Raw genomic sequence first — 22,325 nt, forward strand, 5'->3', positions numbered from 1 at the left:
GTGGAAAGTGACCATGGCCATGCAGCAAGGATCAGCTCAGTAAATTACTTTCATTGCTCTTCAGTACTGTTGTAAATTTGTAAGGTTAAATCAGCCATTTTGGATTATTTTACAAATGTTCTCTGCTTTTCAGCATCACAGGAAAGGGAACAACAATTAATAGACCATGCGCCATTTGCTCTGCTGCATTTATTAGACAGGTTTACCACAGGTTGTATAAGTTAATCTAACCCCCAATGACTGTCTTCCCTAAACTCTTTCCTTTCCGCTGGAATATTCCTTTTAGGTAGAGTAATCCAAGAGAAAGCTGACTGTGCAGCATTTCTTATCAGTCTGTTAGACAAAATGTTTGGTTCATTCAGCAATCGCTTCACTCAAATTTGTTGACCTTGCAATGAGCGTGTAGCAGTCATTTTCTACCTTTCACTTTCACTTTCCAATTTCATGTCCAATTTTTCATAATTATTGCTTACGCCTTACCCTCTGGTGAAGGTAAGAGAACTGATGAAAAATAAATTAAAAAGGTGTTTTCTTGTATGCATTATCTTTATTGACATGATATATATATACTGCTGCATACCCATCACCTATTCTGGTCAGGAAAGGTCTGACCTTATGCAAAATAAAATATAGATAACACAGGGGAAAGATTGTTTTTCTGCAGTTAAGAACAAACAGCAAGAAAATAATGAGGGTCGTAAAGAAAACCTTCTCGTACTTTATAGTTAATAATACAAAAAAGCTCTAACCCAGTCTCAAGACTAAATATTTTTAATGTGTGTTTCTGCAAACCACTGATATGTTGAAACTTTATTTCTTTATGTCACAACTTTACCTTTCTTTAGGTTCCATTTTCGATTTGATGTTGTTCAGGCACAAAAACCACTTGGTTAGGGTTAGGAACTCATCATGTTTTGGCTTAAAATACCTATTTTGTTTGCCACGAACGTGGCTGGAGATGTCCCAACTTCTCGTCAAAAAGATCAGGTTTTTGTTGCCACAAACACGGCTGGAAACAGTCCTGAGGTCTCAAAAACATCCAATGGTTTCATGCTGAAACCTTCCCGCCTGTAGCTCCACCACCATCCCCTCCATGCCCGGATATGACATTCAGGTCATAAACATGTTTTTTTAAAATGTCAGTATGGTACATAGCCTATGACAAGTACAAAGGTGAACATATGAGTGGTTTGCAGAAATATATTTTATCCTGTGATTGGGCTGAAAAGCTCTTGACAAGACACATAAGGAGGAGCAGTTTAATGAGCTCCATTTGGTGTCTGATCTTCAGAGCTAAAACACGAAGCTATCTCTCTAGCAGTCTATCATTTCTGGGAGTTTTTGTACAAATATCATGAGGCAATTCATCATTAGTCTCTTCATGGTCCACAGAAAGTAAAGAAAAACTTTTACTAGCAAAGCAAAGGAGGAGCAAAACAGAACACACAAAAAAAGGAAATAAAGGTAGAAAACGTGGCATATAAGTAGGTCTGCTTTTTTTAGCAGGTAATCATTCTTGTAAGGGGGTTGTGTGGCACTGGGTTGATTGCCGGGCAAACTTCTGCATAGAGAGATGTGGTAAGAAATCCCATGGAGTTTATCCTTTAGCCCAAAGGGAAATCACACTGCGCTTTACCTGGCCTCTTTCTTAAATCCACCATCTCCATCTCCTCCACAGATTTAGTGTTGTAGGTGTTTGTTGTTTGACACTCAGGTTTATGCTGTAGTGAACATTTATTGCTGTGAGCCGAAGGAATAGTTTGTTCTCTTCTGAAATGAGACACTTGTACAAGTAAGGCAATGTACAACAACTTGATTAAAAAAAAATCAGTTTGCTGTCCAGTTTGATTAGTGTGCCCACAGTTCTGTTCATTTTACTTTAATTGTAATGTTCACAAACATCGACCACAGCTCGAGTCACACCATTTGATATTTTTCAGGACACCTGGGGACATGAGCCATTTTTTGTGGCGACAAAAACTGTCTATTTTTCAATGGAAGTCGGAACTCCATCCTTGATCTTGGCGACCGAAAAAGGTATTTTAAGCCAAACCATGATGTTTTCCTAACACTAACTAAAGTGTTTTTTGTGTATAAACCTAACCAGAGAAAAATACAATTCAACCTTAAGATAAGTTCAGTTTTAACTCTTGCCATTTTTTCTGGTAAGTTTTTTGTCCTTATGGATCACAGGATGGTGTAGATTGCGTAGATCTTCATGAGTTCAATTGGGATTGAATAAGACATACAGTATATCACTGTTCGAGAGTACCAGTGATGGGCTGACTGGACCTTTGTGGTTAACATTCTGAAACCGTTACAGTTTATTTAGGTTCAGGCACGAAACAGCTTCATTTAAAAAGATCATCGTTTGGGTTCAAATAAGTATGTTTTTTCAGAAACTTGAGTTACATACCTGACAGAAGTACGCCACACAGTTTAAAATAAATCAACCTTGGCTTTTGGTTTTACATTGAACCCACACCGCAATGTCCTGGGTGAAAATCTGCATGTGTCTGACCACTCCATCCACCCCATCTCCTCCACATGTGAACTTAGTCGCTCTTTATACTACATCACCAGAGTTTCTCCTTTGCTCCAGGCATTATTTCCTACAGCCGCTAGAGGTCACGACCTAACACTAAACATTAACATAGGTTGTAATAAGCTGCTTGCACAAGCGAGATACAACATTTGTCTTGTGGGGACGAGCTGGAAGGAAAATAAGATAAACTGGAGTTTTGAGTAAGTTTGGAAACCAGTCTGTCTGAAATGTCACACCAAGTTGCTGATTGTTGTCAGTCTGAAAACTTGTTAATTGAGCGCTTGTGGCCAAAAGACACAGACTGAAAAACAACTCCAGCAGCCAAATTGAGCCAGTCACAGAGTCATTTCCTTTTGCCCAAATGCAGCCAGCTATTTATCATGCAGAAGAAGAGAACACAGATGATCGGACGGCTGTTTAGAATTTAATTAATATGACATTCCACAAATCATTCTGGCCCATTTTTGTATCGTAAAATTATCGCGTTTCTCCCGTTACACCTCACATCCACACAGCGTCTTCTTCAGATGACCACATTCAAAAATAAACTAGGCTGCCTCTCATCAATAAGCTCTGTCAGTCGGTCAGAAAGCCATCAGCAGGCACCTAATTAGAGTTGCCTCACAAATTCCATCTGTGCAACTTTTGGCAAGAAAGTAGCAGAGCTGATGTTGATAAAGTAGGACGTAATACACACAAACAATGATCCTTACAAACTACTGAATAGCAGCATCAGACTGTAACTTGAAACTGAATTTCTCAACTCAGGAAATGAGTTTTAATTATTGACCAGCAGAAATCTTTTCATGCAGGCTAAAAGCTTGGCCTTCTCCTTCAGTTTCAGCTAACAGTTTCCTCCTCTCCATTATGCTCTTATCTCTCCCCACCGAGGTGGCAGAGAAATTAAATTACTTATCTCCAACTTCATTAACTCTCTTATCTTTGCAGAGGCACATATCAAACAGAGTTTCTCTTAAACATCTTCCCCTACCCCAGCCCTTTTTTGTGCCGAAGATATTTTAGCAAGGCGTACGAGAACCAAGCCTGTAGATGTCTTCTAATATGGGGAAGAATTTAATTCTATTTCATTTGCCTGACATGTTGAACATGTCCTGCTTTCAACTCTTCTAGACTGGGATCAGCTCTGTCCTGTCTAGATTTGACGTCAAGGAATTGCATCATGAGCGGCCAACTACTCATTTTTACAGGTTGAATTGGTATTAACTCTAAGAAATATTATCGTTAACTATCATGTCTGGACAATATTTGGTAACGATATGTCATCATGAAACCTATTAGCCATCTATAGAGAATTAATTTATCAAGCCATAGACTGAAATCTTTAAGCTACACCATTATTTATGAGACCTAAAGTGATGAATGTCAATGTGTTGTTTCCTCAGAGATTCAGAGAGATATTTGTCTCAACGTCCTTCCAGCTTCTTCCTCGTGTGAGCAAACAAAAGAGATTCACACACAGTAAAGAGTCTGTTTGGCAAAATCCTGCATTGACACTTTTGCTGTGAAATGAATTAAACTTCATATGAACTTTTCTCTGCATTATATAACATGTCTTAGAGCAGCTTAAGTTTTCAAGGACAAACCAAACCTGGAGTGGTGAGTGTAATACAAACACATATGCAGCAAACAAACACGTTTCCAAAGGGAAAGTACATTGTGGATTTACTCCTGACCTTGGATCCATTTCCTTTTTTTTTTTTAGTGTGGAGGAGTATAAAGATATTAAAGGGTTTCCTTTAATTTCAGCACTGTATCAACACACCAGTCACACTGATTTAGCTTGATACGATCGCTATGCTGCCAGTTTGGGTTGGCAGGTCTAGGTGATCAAACTCACACACAGGTTGCAGCATATTAATCCTGAACTCAAGTACATAGATAACTGCAGTGTGCATCAAACTGATGATTGAATATTGAAATTAAAGTATATATTAAATTAAAGAAAGAAATTAAATATATATATATATATATATATATATATATGTATATATATATATATATATATATATATATATATATAAATGTCAACAGACAAACAGATCAACAAGGTGGAAAGAATAGTAACTGCAGTGGAGTAGATGGGGATGATTTGAACTGGGTTACAGTGATCTGCGACTAACAACAAATGTGCACCAAATGCCTACTTCCTGTCTCCCTATTTCCGTCCCCCTTTCTTCAACGACACCCATCTTTGCCTTAATTCTTTATCTCAACTGCACACCTGTAAAGTTGTTTATTATCTACCTTGCATGGTTGTGATGCTTTGGTGCCAAAAAGACAGACAGATTAAAACCTGGCAAAACACTCAAAGTCACATTTGGTCAGTTCTAGCTACAAAACATGTCTCAAAGACTAGACTTTGCCATGATTTTACACACAGAGACTCCCAAACTTAAAACATTACTAGCCGATACTGTTACCAGAAGGCTTTGGAGAGAAGATAGTTTTTTCTGTACCTTGGTTTGTTGGTACACAGGGTGGAACCCTGCCTGGTAAACTCGGTGGGACTAAAGAGGCACATTCGTCTTACACAGTAGGACATTTACCTCTGATACCCAGTAAAATGTGTGTGTGTGTGTGTGTTTGAGAGAGAGAGACATTGTAATTATATACAGTATATATGGGCTAATTATGATATAATACAAGTATATTTTAATATAAATATAATCATAATAATATAATTGTCACATCATTACAATTGTACGAGAACTAATGAATGAAAATGCAAAATACAAAGGAAATTATTTTGCAATGTGCCATTTCAATCAATAAATACTTGATCAACTGTCTGTCAGTGTCTTTTAATCAAATTACAAAACTCAGACACTAAAAATACCAGTGGAACAAAGGAAGGCTCATTAAGACTGTTTCTATGGAAACTGTCCACCATGCATTATGGTAATGTGCTCAGAGGGAAAAGAAAAAACTTCAAAAATAATTTTCTGTGAAATGAACACATACGGCAGATCACATTAATTCAACAAAAACATTCACATCTAAGTAAAAGTCAAGACGAGGGATGAATTGAGGAACACAACCAATTTGTTTTAATCACCTTCTTTTATTTCTGCAGCCTTTCTGCTGATGTTAAATCAGCCCCACACTGAATCTGAAGGTCTCTCATGTCGAAACTTTACTCTCCACGGATGACTTGCCGAGGCTGTTCATGCTTGATGCTGTTCTCTCCTTCATTACATTTTAGGCTACTGCAGCTCTCTGATCAAATCCAGTTATTTTTCTTTTACTCAGCATGCCAGAAAAAAAAAAAAAAAACTTTAATAAAGACTTGCAGTAAGATCTGAGTGGATGAGGGAACATTTTATCATAAAGTTAGAACTTTCTTTTTCTCCTGGATGTTATGATCAGTTTGAACCAAACTCTCATTAATCACATCATTAAGGACCCACTCTTCTTTTGCCTAAACGTAAAATATATACTCTAATAAATGGAAACATTAATGTGCCTAGTTCCTCAATAATGTAATGTAGGCTTTTATCACAAGTCTGTGATCTAATCATTGCAAAATAGTCACAAATCTTACAAAACTCATAGGCTGTGTGAATGCATGTACAAAAAATCCAGAAATGTACATAATCAGCTTTTTCTTGATAATTTGTTCAACAAGCTTGTGAAATATTAATGCAGTATCCCCACCTATCAGATCAGGAGGTGGAGAGTACAGTGGTGGCATTATTACAAGCCAACAAGGTTGCCAAACAGCCGACTGCAGTTTGAGTCACACCACTGGATGTTTTTAAGGACACCTGTGGATGTTTCCAGCGGTCTTTATGGCGACCAAAACTGCCTATTTTTTACGGGACGTTGGACCAAAACAGGTATTTTAAGTGACATTGTGACAGCATAAACTATAAAACTACCCCTATTTTTTCACAGCTTGTCCATTACATCAGTTATGTTTTCAGAAATTACCTTCAATTTCCAGTCTTTACTCAGGTAGAACAGTTTGAACTGGGGAGGTAGTTTCAGGTTCAATAACTGCAAGCTGTACATTCCTCTATTCTAACCAAGATAAAAAACGAGATGCATGTGTTCGACACAACACTGAATGCTAAATTTAGTGGCTATAAATTGTCATTGTACAGCTTTATAGCTTAATATGCATAGGTCCCAAAGAGATATAAAACATAATCTGAATATATTTAGTGATAAAAAAAGGGGTAAATACAAGCATATATTTTCTTAGCATGATGAATCGTTGTCATTGATTAATGTTTAATATTCTTTTATTTGAAAAAGCAATCTGTAGGCTACATCTGTGGTTTGCCCGACATGCTGCATTAAATCAGTAAATCATCCAGCTAACCTCCACATGTCTTTCATGCTTTACCTTAATTGGTTTCAACTCACATCTACTGTATATTACTGTGTGCAGTAGTGTGTGCACTGGTTTGCTTTATGATGATTTTCTTCCAGTAGCACTTGCAAAGCCACTGTTGCAGTGACACTGGGACACGTGATACTGAGGTTCCTGTGGTATGGAAGCAAAATATTCATATTTGCAGTATGTTAAATTTCTTTTTGTTACCGTCGTAATTTTAGGTCAAAGCAGTCAGCATTTCTGGAAGTGAGAAAGGGAGCCTGTGGCCTGGTGTTAAAACTTTCAGTCTAAGGGTAATGCAGATGCTGAGCTAAACTTCAGGTATTTCCGAGTACATGTGTTTGTTTCCTTTTGACCTTGCACATAAAATTAATTTGATTGTCAGTTCACATTTTGCAGAGAGCGCGGTTATTATGTGCCTCCATTCTGATTAGTTGAATTATGCTAAAATAGCATTTCTGCTGGCAACTTGATAGGTGATATAAATCGCCTCCACCACTCTGCATTTTCTTGGAGCACCAATGCATTCCCCGATAACAAGATTTATTTAAATCAATTTCATGTTTATTTCTCTTGAGGTTTACTGTTTTGTTTGTCTAATAAATCCACTCCTACAACCTCTTACATGCACTTCCAGGAGAGGATTAGAGCTCGAAAGTGGGACTTCCTGAGATTATAAAAGGGAAGAAGATAGTCATAAGAATAGAACAAATAAAGCAATAAAAAAAAAAAAATAATCAAAGAAATACATCTCACCTTGGATTTATCATGTGTATTGGTATATACTGTATATACTATTTTAACCAAGAACTACCGAGTCATATTTCTCCTTTAAAAGTCGAATCTCCTATCAGCCCTAGAATTCTCAGTATAAGGAATGAAAAAGCCAAATATGTGCCTACAACAAGTAGACTGCTAAAAAAAAATCCAAAGAGACTTGACTCGACTTGACTTGTTAAAATGAGCTTTTCCTTCACATAAATCAAAATTCCACACTTTTTTTTGTTCATATAACAAGGCCAACAGAAATCTGACACTTTGATTATGACCAGCGTGAAGAGAGCTCTCAGAACAGCGAGAGAAAGAGAGACGAAGAAATACCACCGTTTGTACTGAATCATATAGAAAACCAGTTCAAGGCACTAATGCCACATTCATGTCATATTGGATTTATGTTGGAAAAAAGTGGTAATTGCAAGCACGATAATATGTGTGGGAATTCAGTCAAATTTTAACACACAGACGTGAAAACACCTAATGATATCACTCAGTCTGAATTACACTTCAGAGGCTGTCAAACTTAAATAAAAGCCCAGAAATCCAGAGGAAAAAGTGCTACAGAACTTGTCTGAGTTAACTTATTTTAAATCAGACCGTGATATTTTCCTAAACTTAACCAAGCTTTTTTGCCTAAGCCCAACTGTTTCACAATGTTAACCATGTGTTTGTTGTTGTTGCAATGACAACAAAAGTCACCAGGCTATGATGGTTAAGGACTAAGGTCACTTGACTTTATCCTTTCCTGCACATCCAAAACTCATAAAGTACAGATGGCATTAAATGAAATCACACAAAATGTACTCAAAAGTAGCATGCTACGTGTAGACCATCCCAAGAGATTGTGTTGGCTGAATTAATGAGCTTCTGTGGTTTTTTTTTTCTTCTTTGTTTTTTTTCTGTAGTCATAGTGGTTTGTAAATGACTACTGATTGGAAGTTTAATGGCTGTAGAAGAATGACACCATCTGCATTTAGCTTGTTTCCCTTTGAGTGTCACTTTCACTATCCTATTCAATCTGCCAGTGGACTGGATTTTTCTTGGAAAAAATAAGGAAAACAATGAAAGTGCATCTGCCGCCCAGCCATTGTTTTCCCCGGTCACTATCCCCAGTTAATGGTGGAGCAACTGAAATAACTGTGGAACTCTACACTGCAAAAGAATAAGAACCCTGCTGATGGAGGAGGCAAAGAAGGCGAAGAGGGAGAGTGATGGAAGCCAAGGTGAAACAAGAGTGAACGGACCAGCATTCACTCAATGGAGAGTGCTCCAGTGTTATGTCAAAGTCTGTTCACCCGTTGATATATGTTTCCTCTCACCACCGGGAATTTGAGACAGTTCAAAACTGGCATTCTTTCTACTAGATCAGTAGGTAAGAAAACCTGACTTATTATTTTTCCTGGCAGTGAGATCAGGGTTTATAGGTAAAAATTGGGATTCTTGGCCTTGGTAATTGTGGGTAATTGTAATTTTTACTGTGGAGTGTGGTGAAAAATCACCCACATACTTGCTCTAGATGGGATTAAAATTACTGACCAGTGCAGAGAATGTTATTCTTCAACAGAAATAAATCAGGTCCGAATGGGGCTTTAGATGGATTTTTATTTCACCAGGAAATTACCATGCTTATTGGGTTATGTTCAAACTCATTTTCTCAAGTCTATTTCAAGTAAGTAATGTCTGTGAGAGTGAATCTGGTTGGTTTGAGAGACACAGTCGAACGTCGGTCCTCACAAGTGCAGTCTGCAGAGTCAAAGTGTTTTAAATGTGAACCTCTCAAAAAGTTAACCACATGAATGCCTCCAAGTTGCAGCAATGCGATGTCTTCCCTTTCCTTGACATACTCAGATATAATGTGAACATGGCATAAAAACCAAAGATACACTGCACTATTACCCACAGTGTTGTGACTAAGCAGCATGCATTTCCATACAAATTGCATTTGTTTCCGCTCAGCTGCTGCAGAAAGGCTTAATGAGCTCCTCCAGTATGTAGAAGATAACAGGATGGAGCTCATTTACACCTACCTGAACACAGTCTTGAGCAATCTTAAATCACGTCCCTCTAAAACAAGACTCATTTGACCACCTAAAGAAGCTATCTGCAATGTGTATATGAGCAGCTGGCATCACATTTGAGAGCGTGGGATTCAAGCTGTTCGAGTCCTTTCTCAAAGCAGACTTCTGTTTCATTGTTCTGCTCGTTATGCAACTGTTCAAATGGTTCTATCTGACGATCTTACAATGCATATTCCTTTAGTATTTGTGTGATCAATGCACTGTATCACAATCCCTCAGGGAATGATAGAATGATAACGTGCTAAATATAACATAGTAAACATTAGCATGTGAGAATGTTAATGTTCGCATTAGAATCAAAGTACAGCTGAGCCCAAACAGCCTAGAGAGCTTTGGGTGCTTTGTTTCAGACATGAAACATGAATTTGCTTGAGTGGTCGTCAAAGATTTTTAGCATTTCTGAGAAAGCTTTGGTGTCTCCATTACTTTCTGAAATTCCCACCAGACTCTCCTTCAATCAGAATCATGTTCTATAATTATGTTAATACTTACATAAAGGTATTCTGTTCAATCTTGTACATTTTTCAAGTAAAGACCTTCTTCAGGAAAGGCAACTGTTTATATAAATAAGATAAGATAAGATAAGATGTACCTTTATTGGTCCCCAGTAGGAGAAATTCGATTTGGCACAGCAGTAAAAGGGAACAAACAGTGTGCAACCAATACAAAAAGTAGCAGTGTGAGGTAGGAATTGACTAAGAGAAAAATAGAATCAAAATAATATATAAATTATTTAATAAAATAAAAATATACTCAAATCAATAGGCAAAGTAGAATACAATAGAAATGGTATATAGATCAGATGGACATGTGTGCGTATACCTCTAACAGAAAACATTTGATCAAAGTACATTTTAAGGTTTTGGACCCTCCTGACCATGCCCATTCTCATCAGAAAAACGACCATACAGGTCGACTGTGAAAGTAGCTTTTTACGATCCATATTGACGTTTCTTGTTAGGTGGCGACCTCTAGTGGCCTTTGTAAATATTACGGAAATAAAGGAGGAAGTAGTAAAAGAGGAAGAAAATCATATACAGGGACAGATGGTGGGGCACAGGAACTTTCACCCAGGAGACTGCTGTTTGTGTCCAGTGTTAACCCCAAAGTAAAAGGTGAGTTGCTTGTAGTTACTAACATGGTGAAGTAACATATACAGTACATTCATAACTGAAGTTACATTAGTAACATAGTTTTTTGTTTTTTTTGTTTTTTTACTCAGTGTTTTCTTTAACCTAACCAGGGAGAGATACTTCCAACTTTGTTGTGCTGTACGTGCACAGGGTGTTTTATTTTGAAAAATAGCTGTATGCTCAATGCCAATCCCGTGTCTGACTTCCTGCTCAGCGTGGCTCGGCTGGTGGGACTACCAGTATTTTCTAGAATGACCGCGATCGGCTCCAGCACCCAGAATGCAACACTGGGAGTAAAACTAACCAAACAGCACTGCAACAGTCATGTTGCTTTGGGAGTCACTGGCAATCAACCTTAACAGCCATTAAGGTATGAGGACGTGTTGTCTAGACCCTTACATTATGTAATCCTTGTCTACAGTATATGATTTGTTGCTATCAGCTAACAGAAATGTATTTATATTAAGACATTTGCAGCCTAAATACCTCAATGATTTCCCTCTTATTTTGTCAAGTTGTTGCACTGGTACTGGAATGTTAAAAAGCTGAATTGAAATGGCTCAGACACATAGTAAAAATGCCTCCTGGCCATGTCCCATTAGAGTTTTTACAAGCAGGACCATTAGAGAAGAGACCCTGAAGGACGAGCCAGAACGAACTGCTGTCATTATGATGATACCCAGGAAGTTGTAGGTATCAAAAGGTTTGGCCTGTCACCAGTGCGGCCGTGACTAGATTAAAAGAATTAAAATGAATTGATTTAAAAAGTTCTCACTATTATTTGATGATTTGTTATGTACAAGGCCTCCAGGCAGTGATTCAGAATGAATACATATGCATTTGTAAGTAGTGGATGAAAAGAAAAACATATTTTTTAAAAAATTGGGGTTTCCCAATTCAATTAAACATAACACCATGAGCTTTGGAACTCTATCTATCTATCTATCTATCTATCTATCTATCTATCTATCTATCTATCTATCTATCTATCTATCTATCTATCTATCTATCTGTGCTGCAAACTTAAGATAGAATAGTGAAGAAACAGATCAGAGGAATTTTAAAACAATTTATGGAATAGTATATGCCACTCTGCCTTTCATGGATGACTCACACTTTTAATATCCAACTCTGCCACTTTCTTTTTCTCCTTAGGCATCTCAGATAATCTACCCTCTACGTGCAGCTGCCACCACTGAGTTTACACCGTTGCACTGATGCAGACAACGAAGACTCATCCTCCCTATGTGAGCTTTGACAAGAATCATCAGTCCCTGACCTGTAAAAAACAAAACAAAAATGGATAAGCGATCCATAATAAGAACTGATCTTTGTTGTGATGGTTCATTTGCCTACTTCTCTTCCACACATTAATTCTAATTATGGCCAAGCTGTTTCACCTTCTCCTCTATGAGGATTTTCAGTGTCAGGCTTATATCTGTCAGAGCTGTCTCCCCATGATAAAACAGGGAGAGGAGCCAACATTGCTCAATGCCAGAGAGGCAGCAGATTTATCAGATGACACATGCAGAGCAACAGCTGCAAACACACCGCCAAATTTGCACTAACAAGTACCTTCTGACACATTAGCTTAGCTATATCACAACATTAAGAGCTTTTAATGGGACGGCACAATATGTAACAGCAGTCTATATAAAAAATGTTCAGTGCTTATTAAAATATTCCTTTAAAAATGAACATAAAACAATTAAATTAGGGAAGGAGCCTTGAAATCTGGATTTAGATGCAGCTTGTTTCAGTGCACAATGATTCCTGAGGTGCAAAAACCAGAGAGACTTTAACACCTTGCAAAGATTTGGCTAAAGGCAGAATGAAAATATCTTGACTGCACTAACTGGGCTTTGAGGCCAGACAGAAACTGACAACTCATTGCAGTTAGTTAATTTGGAGTTTGGGAACAGCGCGTTAATTCTGCCTCGTCTGTCCCAGTTTAAAGAAAAATGAAAACTTCCTGCATCTGAAGTAAACAGAGTAAACAGACCTTTTGCTTGATCCCCGAGAATGGATTTAAAAGCAGAGATTTGTTGTCATGGCTCTGTTTTTGTTTTTAATGAGCCAGATGTCTGCCAGTTGGATGTGTTGTATTGCCACCTGATGTTATCCTTTTTCAAACGATACAAAGTATCATTAAAAACAGCATGATTTTCAGTAACTTTTTTGGAAAGAAAATATCATAAACTAACAACAGGAAAGAAGTCAAAGATTGTAAGAAACAAACTGGTGCCCTCCCTCCCTTTATTTCAGCCCTGTTGTCAGGATAAAATGTTGGCATTTCTACAAAACGTGTCATATCAAGTTCACAATACCTCTATTTGTATATCAGGAGGTGGGGGGGGGTCAGTGGTGTTACAGGTGACAAGAGAGCCAAAGCCATTGACCACATTTTGAGACCGTGTTTCAGCATTTGTAAGCGTGACAACACTGGATATTTTTAAGGAGAACTCAGGCCTTCTCCAGCCGTGTTTTAGGTGAAAAAACAGGTAATTTAAGCCCAAACATGATCTATTCCTAACCCTAACCAAGTGTTTTTTTTTTTTGCTTTGTTGTAACAACATGAAATTGAAAATTGAACCTTATAAAAATGTAAAGAAAAAGGTTTCAACATACCCGAGGTTTGCAGAAACTTACATTCATTCTCGCGATTGGGTTTTTTTAATGAGCCAGAACAACAACTGTTGTTGATGCATCTGAAAGGTGCACCCACAGGTGAAGCGTCCCAAGTCAAGGACACAAAACACTGCGGGAAAGAATGTCATCGTGTTTTCATATTTCCACAAAGCCATTTGGACGCCTTACACACCCATACCAACAAGTCCTTCAAACCCTTATCCCTTAAGTGACATTGGACATAAATCTTGGGCTGTAGAATCATCTAATGTGGCCATCATGTTCGGGGAGAGTGTCGAGCAATCAGTGTGAGATGAGATAAACTGCAATTCTACTAGCATGCATTTTCCTCCAAGATGATTTCCTCTAAATTTGAAAAATAATGCCAAACAATTCTGCAGTTATTCACAGCAGACATTTTATCACAGAAACTCTCATTGCTTTTGTTGCTAATAAACAGAAGACGGACACAAGATAAGAGACTGGAGCCAACATAACCCTTCTAAAACTGTATAATTAGGCGGTATTTATTAGCTGTGATAACAAATATTTGTCAGCACCGCAGAGTCCTCCTTGGCCCAAAAAAATCGAATTATAATAGTATAATAGGATTATTGTCATGCTATATTGTATTTTTTATTTTAAATTGATATGTTTTTTCAGCAGTATGAGCACAAAGCAATCTAATTCTAATACAGGCACAAAGCCAGCTGTCGCACTAAGACACCTCCAGTGGCTACTTGCAACATAGTTTAAATAATTTAACAAAGATAAGATAACCATTTAAGATAACTTGTAGATGACCTACTGCTCTTTTCTACACAAGATTGGTGAGCAATACCACAAATATTTCTAAATATCTTGATCATTTATAGTGTTTAAAGGTGCTATTTGTGAGAAAAGTTAATTTTTGAGACTCATTCCCAACTCGTCAAAAACTGACGCTTTGGGATTGTAGGACGGGTCTGCCATCCTAGAACGCAACTTTTCGACGAGTGGGAAACCCAGCGTGTCATTATTTGACGAGTTCGGACTGAGGCTCAAAAATCAACTAAGACCCTGTTTACACTTAGTAACTTCATGTGCATACTGGGTGGAATAGATAGCTGTCTAATCTGAAAAAGTTAAATGTAAATGCATCCAAGAAGCATCAAGCTGGATTGTAAGGGGGATATTGTATATTCTGTGCCTATACCGGAGAGGAACATTTGTCTCAAGGGAAGATGTCCAGTAATTTATTTCCCCGTACACATGGCACCTTATCTCAAGAGTTAATTAAATGCACCATCCAGCTAACTCTCATAGCCTTGGAAAAAAAGCCTGTGGTAAAACACATACAAGTTGGCCTTTATCAAAATAGAAAAAGTTTAAAGAGCAACTTTAAGTCATTCCTATGACTTATAAGTGTCTATATGTTTTACTGTGGGTATATAACATCCTGTGTTATTAATTCAGCTCCTACAAGAGCTTCTCACTCTCCCATTCCAGCGGCTAATTTGAGACCATATTACAGCATGGCAGCTAAGTAAATTGAGTTTTTCCAACAGGAGTGCTTGTTTTTCCATCCTTGCAGGTTGACCTTCGACCCGAGCATTCCCCGGTAAGTGAAATTGAATTGTTACTCTCAGCACACAGCCTCCTTCCTGCATGTAAGAATTTCCATAAGCTCTCACTCTCCTTCCACAACGGTCAAAAAGTCATTCACTTCTTAAAGGAATCTGTTTTGTGCTAACAAACAATCCCCACCACCCCCACACACGAGTGTCTGTTTCACTATCTTTCACACCACACAAAATTCTACCGTGGACCTCACAGTACCAGCAGTGATACTGAGTGCATTCATTTAATTTGAAAAAGCCACACTATACTGATGGATTTAATTCACAAATTCTTACCTCCAGCTCTTCAGTGACATTTTAAGGCAATAATTACAATCCAGTAATCTGCAGTAATGATCAAACCGTTGTCTTTACACCTTTGAAATTGTTCAGGCATCACTACGGATCCGTGTTTGATGAAAATGCATTTGACTTCTTCATGTTATAATTACACCTCCCAGGAAAATGCGCTCGTGAAATTGGATTGGCATTTCAAGATTCATCTCTTCTATTTCAGGAGTTTTGCTGAAATCTTCTTGTTGACAGGATCAGATTTTGGTACAACTTGTTAAATCTTTTGTTAATGACCAATGTACACAGATCTACAAGCCGGAAAAGACAGAGTAACTGAATGATCTACTTCAACATCATCAATCACATACACACACATACAAATCTTTCATACACTGAGCCCCATTTCAATTACAAGGAAAATGACAGAATGTACTGACGAGAACCTATTGAAAGTTTGATGTCATCCTGTTTACTAAGAAAGAGGCTTCTTGGTAGTCACAGGAAAGGTTCAAATATTATCTGGTGTTTGTTATTCATTTCAAGGATAAGTTCACCTCAAAATTGAAATTCAGTCAACATCCACTCACCCCCATACTGATGGAAAATCATCTTCTCATAGTCCACAAAACATTTCTGGAGCTTCACAGCAAAACAGCGTTGCAGCGTTCTCGTATACAACTGAATTAGACGGGGACTACAAGTATCTGAAAGCCCCGAGATTGCTAACTGATATGAGAAGGCAATATAACACCCTTTATGAAGCTGAAATCTTTACGGCAGCTGCTAAACTGAAAACATTCGGTGTGAATGGGTGCACAAACTTATTGCGTGTCGCATCAACTTTAAAACTTCGGGCTTCGTGAGGCTTGGATTACACTGGATAAGCTGGATGGAGCCATTTTATCATTTTATTATTTATTATTTGTTTTTAAGTGAACTTGTCCTTTAATTGCTATAGATTTTTTATGTCTATGTAATCGTATTTTCTCTTCTAGAGCCAATTTCCATGATCTGATTTTTGTCTAAAGCTGTCCAAAGTGTTGATTAATACAGTTTGGGTAAACTCTTCAAATTTTTAAAACTGACATATAAAAAAAAAAAAGATAAATAAGCTGTCATCTAACACAAAGGTGATCACAGGTCTAACTTTGCAACACTTTCTCTGTGTGAAAGGAAAATTATGTTTTAATGGGCACTGTATAATTGATGCTGATGTGAGTAAACACTTAAAAAGTGATGATACGCCACCATCATTATAATTACCTCAGAATTCCACCGGGATGTGCGACCGGGCTAAAAAGAGACGACTCACTTTTGATGTGGCGTCTCATTACTTTTTCTTGTTTTGTTTTTTTTACCTATTATTATTAATGTCACGACACAGCGAAAAATAAACGGCTGTTTCTTTTAATATGTACTGATAAACACACTGTTTACTAAAGCAGGTACCCTAGGGATGCTACTTTCCTAATTTTCACAAAGCCTCAAGATTAATTCGAGTCATGTTTCAGGGTTGCATTTGAGGAAAAAGAAACACCTAGAAACGACACTTAGAATAATCGCTACATTAAATGGAATGCATTAAATAAGTGGTGTTTATACATCCATAAATGGGTAAAAAAAAAATGGCACTATGAACATTTTAGATAGTGGTAGGAAATGTTTTGCAACAAATTTATATATACAACTGCCAGCATTGATAATAGAGTACCATTTAGCCTTGTTTGTATCAAGCAGAATCTCTTTTGTGCTTCTGTTTGGGGACTTAGTGGATAACACAGACCATCTTTATGAGGTCTTTTGTGTCCTCTCACTTATTATTTGCCTGGAAACTACATGTTTTGCTTCCATTTGTGCTTTAACAGTATGAAAAAACTACTCACTCAACAAAGTAAGCATAACACCTTCATTTGTCTTCTCTTTTATTGTAACCCAATCCTACAATTGGTGTTGATGCTACCCCCGACAGGATGAAAATGATGCCGACACAAAGAAATCTACTAAATGTACTTCAGTCTCATTTTCTGTATCATTCATGCTTTGCGTCTTTTAAGTTGTCATGACCCCCTAAGAATGGATTCAAGTCCCCAAACACCCATTTCATACTGAATGTCTTTCAAAATATGAGTGAACATTTACACTTTAGACAGGAAAAATATCAAGGTGTCAAACATGCATGACAGCTTATAAAAAAGTTTATGTTTAATACTTTATATTTGAGTATTTTAAGTGGTGGACAAAATGTATAAGTTTACCATTAATGCTTCATACCTCCGTGCCAAAGTGACATCAGTTATGTACCATAACAGATTATAAATGGTAGGTTTCTGAAACGGCATATTGTCAATATCTACATCAATAATACACTTTAACATGACTTTGTGAGACCACAGTATTAGATTATTAGCAATTGTATGGTACCACAATATTGAGGACCTATGAGCAGTATTTGCTGGCTGCAAGCACAATATAACCCCGAGGTTCAGCCGGCCACGTTTGTGTCACGACCATTCTAGACAGTGTTTGTGGCTCCACCAGCTGTGACATAGCACATTTAGGAAGCATCCTAGAAGTGGCTTTCCACTAATAAAACAGCCTGTGCAGACTTGGGATCGACAGCAAGAACAAAGTTGGAAATATTAACAATAAACACACTTAAAACAGAGAATCAAAAAATCCATTTAACTATAGCCTACTCACCCATGGTAGAAGCACAAAAATCAAGGAAAAATTAGGAAATAAACACAATCTGAGCAAGTCAATAATAAAAGGCAGGCATGACTCTCTGCTCAGAATCAAAAAAATAATATTCACGATAATTAGAGCCATGTCTTTGTTTTCCAAAACACACAACTTTAATTTACATTTAATTAAAACAGACCCGTCAGTCATTTGTTTGGTTCTCATTGTTTCTTTTCACAGAAACACCTGGGCCACTGCTCAGTGTTGTATAAACAGGCACATTGATTGTCTTTATTGTAGACGTTCCTTCTATTTTATTCTATTTATCTTATATGTTACTGTGATATTTTAACTATTTGTATTATTGTATTATATCTATTATATACTTGCATGATTTCCTTTTTATACATATTGTATAAGCGTTGTTGGGGGGACAGTTGTCGTGCATACTGTATGACAAATAAAGACCTTGAAAGTCAAAACAGTTAACACAAACACCTCAAGAGTCTCACTGTCTAAAAACACATTGAAACATTGTGAGTCTGAGAAAGATTGTGTTAGAAAGAGAAAAGCAACAGATAGAAATATTGTTAAAGATTTTAAATGGTATTGAATTCAGTGAAAATACAACAAAATGTACCTAGAAGGCGAGATTGAGAAAAATAAATAGACAATTTCAAGAAGCCTTCAGAGCTGCGGAGGGAGGGATTAAGGCGAGACAGCAATTGTTGAAAATGCTCGTCTAATAAAGGGTCATATCTACTTATAGTAATGTGCTACTGTTCAGAAGTTTTGGATCAAAGCTTTCCGTAGAATTTGTGATGTGACTGCCTAATAAACAACATAATAAGTCGGTGTCTGTAGCTATTCTGTTGCCAAAAAGTAATTTTTTTGTAAATGGAGAGACAGTAGTGCTCAAAATCTTCATGACTGGACTAATGCACTGTTGAAAATAGCCAAGCTTAAGAAAGTAATTTACATGAATATAGGCTGAAAAATGTTTGCTAAATTTGTGTTGTGGAATTATAGACTTTGAATGTTAAAGTACTCGTAAATATTTAAAAAAAACCCTCAGATTTACCTTAAAATTACAAACAAAAATGTTAAATTGTTAGTATGGACATAAACCTTTATAGTATAATGAGATACATATTTAATTACAGATAATTATTGTCATTTTACATAAATTTGTATGTGATTAAAGAAAGCAGAAACATATTGTATAAATAATATAGTCCTCGTAGTGTACAAAAAACAGGAAACTACTTTAAACAAATTTGAGTTATTTTCCATAAAATAGGGTTAGGATTTTTTTAAATTACTTTTTTACAGTGGATAAGTACAATTCAACATGTTCAGCTTTCCTAGCTACCAAACAACAGATGGAAAGGTTGTGAAATAAATGTTTTTATTTATTCATTTTTTTAATCTATTATTTTATTTTTCTAAATTAATTCAGTATTTATTTTATGTATTCATTTTGGCTCTATGTTGTTTCTTTTGTTAGTTTTTTTTTTCTTCCGTTGGTAGATATTTTTCTCTGTTACAGATGTTATTTGTTCACTTGTTTGTTTGATGAAGATGAGGTGGCACCTTGTAAGGGGTTATAAGACAGCGAAGCTCATCACATAGAGCAAAATATAAATTTATACAATGTTTTTGGTTTGCTTGATCAGGCCCTGCTTCCTCACATTTATAATTTACTGAGGTTGACAATGCTGATTGACATTTACACATGCATATTCAGAGCTAATCAATTAATTCATGCAAAGATTCAAATTCAATCAAGATAACTGGAATCTTCCAAGTGAAATTCTTTGTGCACAACTGCTTCTATAGTATCTTATCTGTGAATTACTCCTCTATACTTTTAACTGCTGCAGTGTATTTCCAATGTGCCCAAGAGTCTATTAGCACTCAGTTTCAATTACCAGCACTCTAATGGATGTTGACACTGAATCTACTCCACTTGCAAATCCAGGAAGCTCACTTCTTTAGATGAACAGGGGCGTCTCGTCAGCAGCAGATGCTTTTGAGATTCAGTGTGACAGCACCAAACCAGATGGTCTGAAGAGTCTGACCCACATCTCAGGAAGAGGAGATGGTTAGAGGCTTGAAGTCGTGACAGAACTTGCAAGGAGCTATTCAGATTCAAAGCAAGCGGCACAGCAGGCTCTGCTGCAGGACCCACTTTATTGCGTTTCCAATTACCTGCCTGGTACTGGAAGTGCAATTGGACATTTAGTCCTTGATTGAGCGATAGTATTGTCTTAACTTGTCCAATCTAGTTGGAAAAGTTTTTTCGGAGGGTAGGTAAACACTCACAGAATATATACATAATAAAAAGGGATCCAGAAAGCATAAATGAAGCAAAAAGAACAACTGTCATATACAACTAGAGCATACAGTATTATTCATCAGTTTTTTGTTGTTGCAAAGCGAAGTAGGATTTTAATATATGACTCCTTGCTTGTCACCAACATTGCCTGCTTATGCAAAGAGCCTACAGGGCCTCAAAACACTGGACAGAAAATGTAAATTGAAGCATTTTTAGACCTCCATGTAAATTAATATTTAAAATATAGAAAATATTCAAAAATGTAATATATAAACCGTATGGTGTCAAACCTAACTGGGATGTAACTTTCTGTAAACATGCTCTAAACAGTATTTTCAAATACTTATTTGTGTCAAGACATTGACACGCAATTTACTACCCCTCAAGCAAAATAAAACAAGGGTAATTCAGCTCGAGGATCGAGTATCCAATTTTCTGTACGTTGACAGACAGCATAATAAACGGCTGCTCAAAACAAACCCTGATATAACCAAATATTCACAGTTTGACACGGGCATGGAGGCTGGCAAGAAAGGGAAGATCTTTATTTATTTCAGTACGTGCTACTGTCAGAATGAAACAAATGAAGTGAAATAAATACAGCACGTCCAGAATGTAATCTACCTCTCTACAGTAAAAGTTTCCTTCGCAATGCAAGTAAGTCCCTGATTAATTTTAAATATAGACTTGAAACTACTCTTGCCCCTCATTAACACACATTTTCCTCTGTTTTCTCACCTTGACAGCCGTGATACTGTGAGTGACAGGCAGTGAATCTAACAAGCATTTTAGTAATCAGTTCAGAAGGATCACAGACAAAATGTGGATGAATTTCATTCCCGCAGCATAATGATCCTTGTTCAATAACCACCTCTCGCCAGGCAAAGAAACTGAATGGCAAAATAACTCTCCATTTGCTTTTTTCATAAAGCTGCTTTAAAATACTTATTTTCTCGCAGATTATGCAGCAGATTTTGAGAAAGAAACTCACTGTTTCACAACTACCATACTGACATTTCTACAAAACATTCACATGACATTTTTATGATCATTTGTGGAGGTTGAGGGGATGGTGGTGAAGTTACAGGCAACAAGGCAGCCAAGCCAGTGACTGCAGTTAGAGACTGTGTTTCAACTTTTGTAAGTATGAAACCACTAGATAATCTTAAGGAGATCTCAGGATAAATAGCAGTTGTAGTCCAATATTTTTTTGTCTCCTGCCATGTTTGTAGCGACTGAAGCAGGTACTTTAAGCAAAACATGATCTTTTCCTAACCCCAAACAAGTGTGTTTTGTGCCTAAACCTAACCTGATCGTAAGCAGATATAAAATTGAAAATTGTAAGTAAAGTAACATAAAGTCACAACATAGAGAAATTTAAAGTTTCAACAGATCCATGGTTTGAAAAAAAGTTAATTGCATACTAATTGCCGAATAGTTATTGCATGTCTGTCCGTTTTTTTCTCAATATGCGGGTTGTTCCTCATTCCAATTAAGCGTCCAAGGACAGAGAGTGTTGTTCACTGTACAGTTTGTAAAGCCCACTGAGGCAATGTGATTGTGATTTTTGGCTATATAAATAAATATTGATTTGATTTGAATAAATATTTGAATAAATATTTGCTAATTACATTACTGCAAACCACAGATAAGTTACAACTGAGCAGTACCTTACGTTAGGGTTACTTACTTAACTTACTTAACTTTTACAACAACTTTACGTTTTTTACGTTAAGTTTTCTATTTCTCTCTCGTCACAATGTTGTGCTTATGCTCCAGTTAGGTTTGCACGTAAGCATTTAATGTGAATGTGTTATTCCACGTTTTAATAAACATAAAATAAACAGTACAACTTGCAATTTAAACATTTTTTCACAAATGTGATGGTTTTA

This window comes from Pagrus major, chromosome 4, assembly GCF_040436345.1.
Source record: "Pagrus major chromosome 4, Pma_NU_1.0".
Classification (NCBI taxonomy): Eukaryota; Metazoa; Chordata; class Actinopteri; order Spariformes; family Sparidae; genus Pagrus; species Pagrus major.